Consider the following 13,372-nt stretch of genomic DNA (forward strand, 5'->3'; position numbering starts at 1 on the left):
TTTTTGCATGTGGCAGGTGAGATGCATCACACCCTTAGCACTGAGCAGTCTGTATGGTCCAGTTTTGACCAGTTCTAAGTAGTTTTTCATGGAGAACTTCTGGGAGATGATGTAATCACTGACCTTGCTCCTTTAGGGTATGAAACAACACTTTTAGGGACTTGGAAGCCCTTGGTTTTATGAACATATGTGTTTGGCGTTGCACTACCCAAATATGTCTATAACAATTGCCCCCTAAAGCATGAGGTCGTAAATCTTTTTTATGTCGGGTGAAATGCTTTATCATGAGGATCCGAGGTTTTTTGAGCTAGAAGGTGACCTATAATAAGATACAATACAATACATTATCTTCATAATATTTTCATGATCTAGTTGAGGCAGGCATTCCCATGCTCAACTTTATAAATTCATTTTCATGTACATAGGACAGACAACCGTCTGTGTGGCAGACTGATGATTCTGGTAGAGCCATCATCCTTTGGCTTCGATTATTATCTGTGCAGCAATAATGTACATTCGATGTCTTTATTTTCCTGAATATATCGCAGCCCGGATGGATGAAACTAGATCCGGGGTCTTCAAAACTCGTTCAATCTTTGCCCGAAGTACAAGTCGATCCTTGTGAGAATATGTTCTGATGTCGAACATGGAAAGACATCACCTGATTACCGGCCAATGATGTAAGCTGTTAGCAGGAGCGAGAGGAATCACTGATGATGATGATGACCCTCAAGGTACTATAGTATAATTCACGTGGTGTGAATACATGAGTCGATGTCGAACACCACGCAAAATATTTCGGTCGAAGGCCATTGATGTAAACATGTCGCCGGAAATGAGAAACTTTCCATTGAGGCATGCAAGCTTCAAAGTATTGAATGGGTTGTTCCTAAGTTGAGTTCTTGGATAATGAGTTGATGTCAACAAGAAGTGACCCATCATAGGAGGGCCTTAATGAATCCCACATCTACGACACGAAATGGAGCAAATGATTTTGTTCAGGTGAAAACGATCTGATGATACAAGGTTCACGGTGGCAGTCATGAAAGAATGAAGCATGAAGGTATTGCAGTGGATGAGACACAAGCTAGGTTGGTGAATTCTCTGAGCGACTTCTGTTGAACATATCAGCGACACTGAAATGGATTTCTAGCATTGACCCCAAAAGTGGATGGTATGGTGGACAAATGGTGATTTGACCGGTGAACGAAATAACCCAACCCGACTCAATCATGGAGTGAAAGTGTCATGTTCAAGAGCGACCTACTACTAATAAAGTTTCTTCAAGTTTTCTTCCCAATTTTCCTCGCTCATTTCTAACCATTATCTCTTTATTTTTGTCAAGCTTGGAGAGGATAACATATGCTTGTTCTATATTTTTCCCTTCAGGCAAACCTGTCGCTATGCTTTAACGAGCCTAGCGACAGTGAAACTCACTCTTGTCTACATGGACAAGTTTGTCGCTATTGTTTTAACAAGTTTAACGACAAAGATAACTCGGTTCTTTTCAATTTTAGAGAGTCCAAAAAGAGATGGAAAGGAAACTTCAATATTCCTTTTTCATAATATAATACCTTAAGTCCAAGAAAGTATAAAAAAATGCGAAATGGATGACTTTTCGATAGTTTTAATGAGTTGAACAAGACAAACGCTCGATATTTTTGTGTAATAATCACTCAGGTCCAAAAAGATTAAAATCTAGAGGAGGGATGGCACTTCCAATCACTTTAACGAGCTGGAGAGGCCAATTTCTCAGCAATCTTTTCATATTTTATGAGTCAAATGAAAAGAGCTTAAAGGAGACTTGTTTTTTTAGGAACGAGTGATGTTTTCGGATAGCAGTTGGTTCCAGATAAGGTTTGGAACTTTTTTCAATCACAATAGTGTAGAGAAAGTGGCTAATAGGATCAGTCATCGCAGTTGTTCCTCAAAAGGGCTAAATAATCAATTGGAGGCGTATGATCGGCTAAAAAGGAGTGGAGGTGATGGTAAGAACATGACCAAGGTTTAAAAGTTGATAATTATGCGATCGCAATGGTTATTTACCGAAGGTGGGTTCATTTTTTAATGAGCTTAAACTCTGGTGGAACATATGCTCATTGCTAGGTCTATTTTTTAATGAGCTTGAACTTCGTGTGAAACTGCTTGGGGTGAGGTTTATTTTTTAAAAAGCTTGAAATTTGCATAAAACTACTCGTTTTCCTTTCTATGTAAGCTAGGAATGACCAAAATATAAAGCTAAAAAGCAAGAAACGCTAAAAAGCTAAACAATGAAATTGGTCGTTTTTGCTTGTATAAAAACGTTTGCATGGCCCCAGCATAAAAAAAAACTTCAGTAACCATATGGAAACTTACTGTGGTTAAGCATGATGATTTTCTATCAATACTTAGAAAAAATACTTCCTGCACTTTGTCTACCAAATAGACAAAGGCTAAAGGTCACCCGGACCGATCACATAACTTACAGGGAAACTTATCTCTACAGCTAGGTTTGTGTGCAAAATAGACAATGGTGCATGCCCCCTAAGCTTTGTTACATTCACTAGACTACTTGTAGTAATTAGGTGGATGGAATGAAGGTTCCTTTACGAGATCAAGTGAAAGATTCGACTTGGAATTTTGCTCAGCCTTGTTTCATTTTTAATGAGCTTGACAAAAGACAAGGAATTATGCTCAGATCTTTGGTTTCATTTTTTAACAAGGTTGACACCAGTCAATGAACTATCCTCTAGAAACCTTTGATCACAAATCATAAGGGGTCATGAAGGAATGATCTGGTTCCAATACCCCCAGTACATAATGTACAACATCACTAAATTGATCATCAAATGATGTAGCTATGGTAGGGCCTCGAGGAAATACTTCGCGATGATCCACACTATCAAAATGTTCAGAGTTCTTCATCTTTGTTGATGTAGAAGATATCATGTGACAGGTTTCCACTTTGGCCACTTCTACCAGATTACTCGGAGGCAGAAGGGCAAAAGTCCCCATTAAGGAAGGGTCTTTTAGGAGACCTACTCCAATATTTTGAAGTGATTGAGAGCTTTCATGGATCAATGGAATGCTTCCGGTAACTTGCAAGCTGTTGGGGAGGAAGGTTAGTTGGTCAATGATTGTAATTCCGCCTTGGAAAGGGAATGCAATCTTTCTAAAATATGTTGACACAACAGGAGGCATAGCATAAATCCAGGGCCTTCCTAGCAAGATATTTTAGTCAAGGTTTCCATCAATGACCTCAACTTCAATTTCTACTGTCTTGCCCCCCAGTTCAACTTCCAAGTTACTTAATATCCCATACGGCGTGTATGTTCTTCCATCGAAAGTGTTTAATGTCGTTGATGATCGTGACAAGGGTGGAGAGCCTAAAGTTTTCCAGCAACTCATTCACATAATACAGATAGATGCCCCCTCATCAATGATTGTTCGATGAATAGTTTTGTTGAGGGCTTTTACCTGTATGAGGAAAGGGAGCTAGGCTGGTAACTGAGGTTTGTATCCTTTATGATTAAAGGCCACTAGATCGGAATCCGCTAGATCAATTCCACCTATCGCTGATAACAAAGCCTACTTTTGGGAGGGGCGCTTCTGCAGTACTTCAAGTGTCGACATAGCGGATGGCGATTCGGCCAAATCCTCCACTATATTATAATATGTGCTACTCGAGCACGAGGATTAAACATCGATTTATGTACTACTCCCTTAGGCAGTTTTATTGTTAATTCAGGAATGATTGGTGGAACAACTTCCGACGAAGTTGTTGTCTTATTGCTTGGTTGATCTGTAGCCTTTTCATTCGACGATTGTGGATTTCCATAATATTTATTCCTTGTTAATATCAAAGCATCATTTTGATATTTTGAGATGGATGGCATAACCACTTGGGATGGGGAAGCACGATCACTAGCAACCAGGTTTGTTTCTAGGCTCAGAAATTGATTAGTCAACACCGCCGGGGTATTTGAAGTTTTTAAAAATTTCATAACCTTAGCTTTATGTCGACAATCTTTCGTGAAATGATCGTCGTCGCATATGGAACATGGATAACGAGGTCCCTTTTGCCTAGTAGGGTTTTCAAAATACTCTTGAGGAGGTGAATTTTCCTATTTCTTCTTATTATTTTTCCCTTTCTTCTTGCCCCCTGGTTGCTTTGGATTTTTTCCTTTGTCAGATGACACGACATTAACCTCTAAGGAAAGAGGTTCTTCATTTGCTTTTTGACTAGAAACTGCAAGGGATTTCTTAGATTTATCCTTTGCAGTTTTCATGCTTGTTGTACCAATCATGCCATTGGCAGCATGAGAGTCCTGGTTTGATTTAGGAGGGGGAGGAACTAAAAATTCTAGTCTATAAGTGTTAGGAATTTTGTCATAGAGCATGCCATACTGAGTATAGATAAAGTCTAAATATTTTGCACAAGCAATGACCTGCTCTTCAGTGACAACTCCTCCCTTAGCCACATCCTCTGTAATAGAGGGAAATAATGAATTTATAAACCATTCAGCTAAAAGCTGATCAGGAACGTACGTCTTCACCATTCTTCGACGACACCGCCACTCGTGAATATGATCAGATATGTGAGTGGTTGGCATTTGTTTAAGGTTGGTAAGGAGTTCTGCCCCTGTTTCGTACCTTATGGGTAACAGAAAATGGGTTAAAAGGTAGTGGCAAGGGTGCTGAAGTTATCAAATGAAGTTCTAGGCAATTCTATATACCATTTAGCTGCCGGACCAGTTAACGTTCACTGAAAAAGGCGAAGCCTAATAAAATCATCATTCAAGGTGTTGGATGAACACCTCAAAGGGAATGCCATTACATGATTCGATGGATCTTCACCTAGATTTCCATTGAATTTAGGAATATCTGACAAAATTTTATGAGGAATCACTGGCCACCAAGGGGCATAAGAAATTGGATTATTTGTTTGCCGATTCAGATCTAGTAATTCTAAAGTTGCTACGAAGGGCAAGTGTTGATTTAGGTTCAGCAAAGCACACCCAGGATAATATGGGATCGCCTGAACAGTGGGTCTTTGCATACCAGCATAATGCATTTGATGTTTATAACTTTGATAAGGTTGATTGGCATAACCATTATAATATGGTTGCTGATAACTGCTTTGGAAATGTGGTTACCCATTACTTACAAAGACTTGTTGCTCAGGTCCTTGGTATGATTGTTGGAATTGCGGTTGTTGATATTGAACCAACCATGGTTGTTGGACCATTTGTTGTTTTCCAATACTGCATGATTGACCAAGATGTGGAGTCATAGTACCTATTTGAGCCTGAGTCGCTCCAGATGAGGAAGCACTAACTTGAGGTTGTGATTGAATCGCTGAGACGAGAGGTTGTTTTATTGCAACCTGAGAAACTTGAGGTTGGCATACAATAGGTAGCGCTTGTACTTGTGATACAGTCATAATAGCAAGTCTAGTGGGAATATTTGACATAGGAAGGATTGGTTGCATTGAATATACAACCCTTGGTTGTTGAGGTAGTATTGGTACCCAACCACTTGATCTAATTCCTGTTTGAATTGAACTTTGTTGTAAACTCCCATATGGTTGTTCTCCAGGAGAGAACAATGAAAAGGCATACTGCCGCCATATGGTGGTAATCCAGTACTTAAAGGGTAGATTGGCCTTTGAAGACACATTAGATTAACTCATTCAGTTTCAACATAAGAAACACCAGATGAGAGTCTGGATGAAGAAATGGGAACTAACCATGTCGTCGAAACAGTCCCTGATTGGACTCTGACTTTTTGTTGATAAATTGCCGGGACAGATGGTATACCAGCAATCATTGTAGGAACAGCAGCAGGAAGCTCCACTGTAGTTGTTTCAGTTGGCACAGTCCTAGATGTTGATGTTTTTTCAAACATGTTTAGTCTATCCAAAATATTTTCTAGCGATTAGACAGGAACTTGCGATGAAAAAGAACTAACTTCTGTAGTAGAAGGATGTAAGTGGATACCAGTTCCAAAATGCACTGGACTACTGGGTGGAAGATCCTCCACTATCTCTTATATAGCAATCAATCTAGGTGGAAGAGGTAGACCATCAAGTCCGTAAAATATTTATGGTGCCGAAGAAGGTAAAGATTCTGCAGCGACAGATGCTGGAGGGGTGACACCTTCCGAATCAGCCCTAGATGGAGTCGGTTCAGGAATAGAAGTGTTTACCGTTACACTAAGATCAGTTCTAATGTCCTCTTGTGACTGCAGAACTTCCTCTGTAGAGGCAGGGATACTAGAAATGGTTAGAGTAATTGGAGTCTCTAAGTATGTTGAAACACAAGTTTCAAACAAACCAGGAGACTTTGACCCAGTAAAACGAGCTCGCTTGGCCCGGAGTGGTTTCGTTTCCAGAGTCAAAGACAACTGACTCGTTAGTCTCCACGAACGATGGGGTTTTGATTGAATTTCTTCCACGATTGTGGATTAATTGATCAACTCAAAATAAAAAGGGAAAATGTTATTCCGAATTAAATTAATCTTAGACAATTTTGACACAACTTGCTTTTTCAATTTTTAAGAGTCGAGAAAAAGCTAAAGATGACTCTAGTCTCCTTTTATTTTTAATGAGCCTGAAGTGACAAGTGCTCATATGGACCTTTTCCTTTAAGGAGTCTGAAAAGGAATGAAAGAGACTACTTTGGAAATATAGATAGAGGGATTACCAAACTAATCGCAAAATTACAGAATACTTTTTATGGTACGACAATCAATCTTCCTGAATGGTGTGTTTAGTGCATTACGATTGATAGGGCAATAGATACGACTTCCTAAGGACAAAGGATATAGCCTATTGTGGTCACCCAATATATACTCGATGGTACATGGGAGCACAAGTTCGTACTGGCACTTGTCATCTCAAAGAGGAGGAATCACCCAACCTACGATGAAAACGATAGTTACCAGGCTTCACGACGCCAGAATACACCTCTAGCCTAGACTTATAAATGTTGTGCGTTAGGTTCCAAAGCATTTTTATGTTCATTAAATTTATTTTACAATTGATATTTCTTAAGAAGTTTTCCTTTAAGGTTCACCATGTGATGTAGATATACAATTCCTAAATATGCAATCTAAGATGATAAACAGTCATTTAGTCTTATTTTCACAATGAAAATCCTAGCTACTAAGGAAAGAGAAGCAAAATTCTTTCAACATAGAGCAGAGAGCACACACTAGATGCACTGTCCTAAATCAAAATCAACAAGCAGTCTAAATTCAAATGCACATGCATGTATTTGTTTTCCGCTTTCTTAATGTGTGAATGACAAAAACAATGCTAAGTACAAATTTGAACTATCTTTTCTTTCAAAGCAACAGTACTAACAATTTTCTCTTCAAAAGACTAAAGGAAGTCGAAGACGACACTTTGCGATTTTAAATTCAAAAAATGAAAGGAGGACTAAGACGATACTTTGTGATTTCTAATTCAAAAAACAAAAGGAAGACTACTTTGTGATTTCAAATTCAAAAAAATGGAAGGAAGGCTAAGAGCGAAACTTTCAACTTCAATTTGAAAACTGCTTTCGACACTTGAAATACCAATAATTCAAATCAAATACAAGAGTAATAATGTAAGCGACCATCAAAAAGAGTAGGATTCTTTTCTTTGAATGAAAACGACACTTGCGACACTTCCAAATCAAAAGACAACAGTTCGATTCAGCTACTTTTTTGTAAAGGAGAACTATAAATGGAAAAAAATACATAAAAGATTCACAATTATTTGTACAATGGAGACTGAATAATGCAAAGGAAGGGAGTTTCAACATTGGTATACTAATCATAGATAGCAAAACTCTTGAATAAAGCTATAGACAATGAAGAGAAAACGAAAATATGGAGGCAGAAACAGTCTTATCTGATCATTGCACCTATAACACAGGGAAATAGGGATGCATCTCACCTACAACACACAGGAGGTGTGATGCATCCAGACTGTGAAAAGGAGACAGTGGGACGGTCCAGGGATGAGACTGGGCTTGGTTTTTTGCTCAGAGTTTGCAGCTTAGTTCATGGATTCAAGCTGAGCTAATGATATTCAGTAAATACAAAGTATAGGTGCTGATCTAATGAGGTTACTTGAGCTACCACCAGGGCACTTAGGATGTTTGCAAGTTGATTGTTTAGTTTATAAACAAAACCGAGAGATAGACTGAAGCAGCATTGATCTACTTTGCACTTGCATAGCAAATGCAGTTCGAAGGCTAGCTGGCTTAACTTTAGGATCCATCTGTAGTTTATAAAGGAAAAAAATATAAACAAGCAAACAAGCTATTCGCTCCCCAGCAGAGTTGCCATTTTGTTATCGGGAAAACTAGTGTCCATTCAAAGCTGCTAGTCCCACTAAGATGGGTAGTTATCTTAGAAACAAAAAAACTGAAGTCACTTGTGTTTTCCTTTATGAGAGATAGATGAGAAAGAAGCAGAGAGTACCAACCTAAGTCTTTCACTTGACTCCTTGCTTGTTTCCTTTCCCCTTTGACAGAACCTCACCACTCCTTCCTTAGTTGTCTCGCTTCAAAGAGCACCTATAGAGTCAAAGCAAAACAATACCATCAAAGCATAGAGATATATAACCATAAACAATATAGGATCAGATGTATATTAACCATACAAATGCATATATTAATACAAGATTCAGAGATACACAAGAATATGGAGGAAAACTCAAATAGCTTTATTGACAGAAGTAGTAGAAGAGAGGATTACAACCCATTGGTCTGACCCAACACCATCCTCCCAGCATGAAAGCCCTCTTCATCTCATGAAAAGCTTAGATCACCCAACAATACAATGTTGTATAGAGAAACCAACAACACTTCATTACAAAATACAAGATTCCAGCCTTTGGATCTCTAGGATGAGGGATCCATATATAGATGTTTGCAGGGGGGTGAGTCAGCTTCTGGGATTTTGATTAGTGTCATCTCTCTGATAGTTCTTGGTTCCACTTGGAGATTTCATGATATCTTACTCATCCCTAGGTGAAGTGAGAGAGGCAAGTGTCAAATGAGCATCTTCTAGAAGATTCTCAGGGTCTCCACCTACCAAATTGCTTCTGCCATTTGTCTTCTCTCACTCATTGCACCCTACAGAAGGGCTTTCCAGTATGCATCGCACTTTTTTCATGTGGCAGGTGAGATGCATCGCACCCTTAGCATTGAGCAGTCTATATGGTCCAGGTTTGACCAGTTCTAATTACTTTTTCGTGGAGAACTTCTAGGAGATGATGTAATCGACTGACCTTGCTACTTTAGGGTATGAAACAACACTTTTAGGGACTTGGAAGCCCTTGGTTTTATGGACATATGTGTTTGGGGTTGCAGTGCCCAAATATGTCTATAAAAATCTTCTCTGTAGATCAATGGTGTACATTAAATATGTTTTTTCATTGATTATAATGACCACATTGTCCACTAGCTTCTTCATTCATTCACTCATTTTTATTTTTCAAATAAAGCTTCACCGCAAGGATCCAATGCACTCTAAAACAAGCCCTTCTCTTTTTCTCCACTATACTAGCTAAGTGTTAACAAAGCTTATTTTGTCTTTGCAAGTCTTACTTCGTTATTTGTCTCAAGGTGAAATGTGATACTAAGTATTTTTCATAGTTATTAGATTTTATTTTCATTCAAAATTCACAACCCATATTTGGTTTTTCTTTGTAACTACATTCTCACTATTAACTTGTTTTATTTTACACTTTTTTCCTTACAAGTGTAGCGGAATTACTCACAACCTAGATTTGGTTCATTCTCTTGTGACGTCCACCGACAATTTTTAATATATGTGGGTTTTGGGACTTTCCTTGTCATTTAATGACGATTTTACAATTCAACACTACAACTTCCTACACGTAAATAAAATTCTCACTATTTGAAATCCCTTATTCCATTTTCTTTGCAGAATTGATTTTATTATTAATTTAACGTCTCTCTAGTTATCAGTTAGGAAAATTAGGTGACTCCCGTTTTCCACGTTCGTAGTTGATCATTGACTAAATTTATATGGAGATATTCCTCCTTTGACTTTGTAGAAGAATGACTTATTTTGTTTCACAAGTAAGAAATTATACTAAATGTTATAATACCCATTACTAGTTCCACAACTTATTTCTTCTTCTTGACATAGATTTGGTTAGGGTTTTCAAAACATATGTAACCTTATTATTCTAAATATTACTTACAATTTCTAATTCTTTCAAACTCGATAGGGAGTCACAGATACGAGTTTGACCATATATTTATTCTACTTTACATATAGTTATCTAGGATTATGTTGTTTCTCATTTTAGAATTGGGGTTTTCTCTGGTTTAAACCCTTAAACAATCCTTCAGTATTTTTGTATTTGTTGACAAATTTTATATAGGGTTTTTAATTATAACTATTATATTGTATAAATTTACGTATACTTTTATTCTAGGAGAATAGTCATTCTTTCTCATTTAACCTCACTTATATAAGTTTAGTTGTAATGTATGGTCAAGGTTAAGCATTATAAAAAAATAGTTCTTTCCCACATAAAAAAAAATAGCTCTTTCAATGTTTTTTATAATGTTGGACACCTAATCCTAAAGGGTTAGTGTGGAAGCCGAAAAGACTAAGCAGTCCAAGAGACCTTGGGATCTGAAACCCAAGAGTCACAACATTGTATTATAAATGTACATCTCCTGTTAATAAAAGAATGAACTCACATGATTTATCTTTCCTACTCTTTGTTGTCCATGTGTGTTTAACATGGTATCAGAGCTAATACGATCATAACCTTCTCAATATTGTGTGAGCCACTTGTTTTTGTGGCCTGTGTAAACCAACGCTTCTATGTTTTTAATGAGTTTTTTTATGGTCCATCTCTGCAAATTAGTTGGAAGTCGTTGAACTGCGCCCTGCGCTTCTGTTGTGCTGTCATCCTGACATTGAAACGCTTGAGCGCTGTCCTATTCCTAAACGTTCACCTGAGCGCTGTCATAACCTGAGCGCTGCCCTGACATATTCATTTGAATGCGCTCTGACTCCAAAACCGTTTCATATCCTCTGCACTCCCTGGGCTGTGCATATTCCTTTCCTGCGTGTTGTCTGCACTGTCCATGAGCGTTTCATGATAATTACGCTGCTCCACCTACATTTAATACGTTGCTCTCTGCATACGAAACGCTCCTTGTAACTACTCATAGCCCTCTGTCCTGAGCGCCTCTGACATTATCTGCGCATCAGTTTTCCTTGAGCGTTCTCCTTCTGTCCTGCTTTTGTGTGCCACACGCATTTAGCATTTGCTATTTTATTAAGAGACAGTTCCCAGTAGCTGCCAGTTCATGAGAGCTGCGCATTGTTCGTGACAACGCCAGCCATAACAGTCGCGACATCAGATAAGAGTGGAAGTTTTACTGCGGCTGGCGTAAGGGAATAGAGACATTGTCTGCGTATCGTATGTTTAAATCCATTTGAAGATGCGTTGTTTACGTGCTTGCTGAATGTTTTCCTGCGCGTGTAAAAAGGGCCATGGGTTTAGCGTTATGTGGAGTTGGAATGTGTAGCCTCTGCGTTCAATCGAGTGTTGAAACCATTCAAAGCTGAACGACGTACACCTGTGGTTAATTGCTCTAATCATAAATCGTGGATGAGCCAATTAAAATGTCAATTGCGTAAGTGGTGGCGAAAAAAAACCTAACTTGCTGGGTATGTATATATATTGTCTGCGTGCAATATACATCGTTTTAATAATCCATTGAAGATTCGTTCTGCCTGTCGTATAGCTGCTGTTTAATCGCCGAGGAAGAAATATTGTATGGAACGGTTCTATGATTTTGTTGGTAATTGTGACTGATATATATATATATATATATATATATATATATATATATATATATATATATATATATATATATATATATATATATATATATATATATATATGCGCCATGCTGTGTAAACATCCACGCTAAATTACATATTGTGCTGTATAATTCCGCCCATTTGCACTTCTCCCCAGAAAAGTTTAGTTTGTAGTCAGATTAATAATGAGTTTCAAAAAGGAGGAAACATCAGTTTAATGACTGATGCGCCAACAGAAAAAGAAGAGGGAGAAGTTGACCCATCTCTCGAGATGAGGAACCTCGTTGGTGACCCGGAAAAGGTGATTATTTCTGAGTAGCAGTCAGAGTCTGGGTCGGACTTATGCAGTACTGCTGGCCTCTGCACTTGCTCTTGACATTGCCTGGTTTATTCTTTTCGCTAGTGAGATATGGAACGGAGCCCATCTGAGTTTTGATTACCTTCAGCGCATTCCGATGGCAGAGGGGGAGAATTATGCAAATCCATTTACGTGTCTCTTTCACGTACTATTCAAAGGAGCTGCAATTGCTTTCTATGTCTTGTTTTCCTTGTTTTTGAATTCCTTTGTGATCATTTTTGTGGTCACGGTCTTTCTGGCTGCTCTTGATTTTTGGGTGGTCAAGAATGTTAGTGGAGGGATATTAGTTGGCCTAAGATGGTGGAATGAGATCAGTGAGCAAGGGGACAGCGTCTGGAAGTTTGAAGCCCTAGATCAGGAGTCATTATCCCAGATTAACAAAAAGGATTCATGGCTCTTTTGGTGGACGCTTTATCTCACAGCTGTTGTGTGGGTGGCATTGGGGATTGTAGCCTTAATCAAGCTCAACATTGATTATCTTCTAGTGGTTGGAGTTTGTTTGGCTTTAAGCATTGCAAACATTGTTGGATTTACCAAAATGCTGAAAAGATGCAAAGAAACAGGTTCAAAATTTTGCATCTCGGACTATTGCTTCGCATGTTTCATCAACAATTCAGTCGGCTTTCAGTGTTGTTTGATATTTACATAACAGATCAGTGAAGAGGATTTTTTTTCTGTCAAGCAAATCCAAATGTTTATCATAATTATTTGCGAGTTTTTTTATCTCTTCAGTGCAGCATTCTAGATTCTTTGATATTGAAGTGTCCTATAGTCTTCCTGGGAAATCGTAATTGTGGCTGTATTCTTTTGCACTGTTCTGGTGTATTACATTGGTGTATTACACTGTCTTCAATATCACTGCATCATACACTTCATGCTCAGCAATTGAACTTCTTGTTCTATTTTTATAAAGTCTACCTTCTCAGCTCTCAGTGGGAATTTATTTGTCAAACGTTTTTCACTGTATACGGAAAACATCTCTTTCTTTCTTGTAATAAACTGTTGGATTTTATGCATTGTTGCTCACTGTGAGACTGTGCATAAGCTGGTCTGTGCGTTGATCTCCGTGCAGAAGACCGAATGACTTTGCCTCTGTAAACCGACTCTGCTACAGGTTGAGCTCACTAAATTTCCAGCCATTCCAGCCAATAGATCGGACCA

The 13,372-nt window shown here is 38.3% G+C and overlaps 1 pseudogene; it reads left to right on the forward strand.

The window, feature by feature from the left end:
• Positions 1-12,308: 12,308 nt before the first annotated feature.
• LOC149173982 (Golgi apparatus membrane protein-like protein ECHIDNA pseudogene) lies at positions 12,309-12,870 on the forward strand (annotated as a pseudogene).
• The last annotated feature ends 502 nt before the right edge of the window (positions 12,871-13,372 follow it).

The sequence above is a fragment of the Pinus tabuliformis genome, chromosome 4_1, assembly GCF_031772625.1.
Source record: "Pinus tabuliformis cultivar Carrire ecotype Pingquan chromosome 4_1, CPIR1, whole genome shotgun sequence".
Lineage (NCBI taxonomy): Eukaryota > Viridiplantae > Streptophyta > Pinopsida > Pinales > Pinaceae > Pinus > Pinus tabuliformis.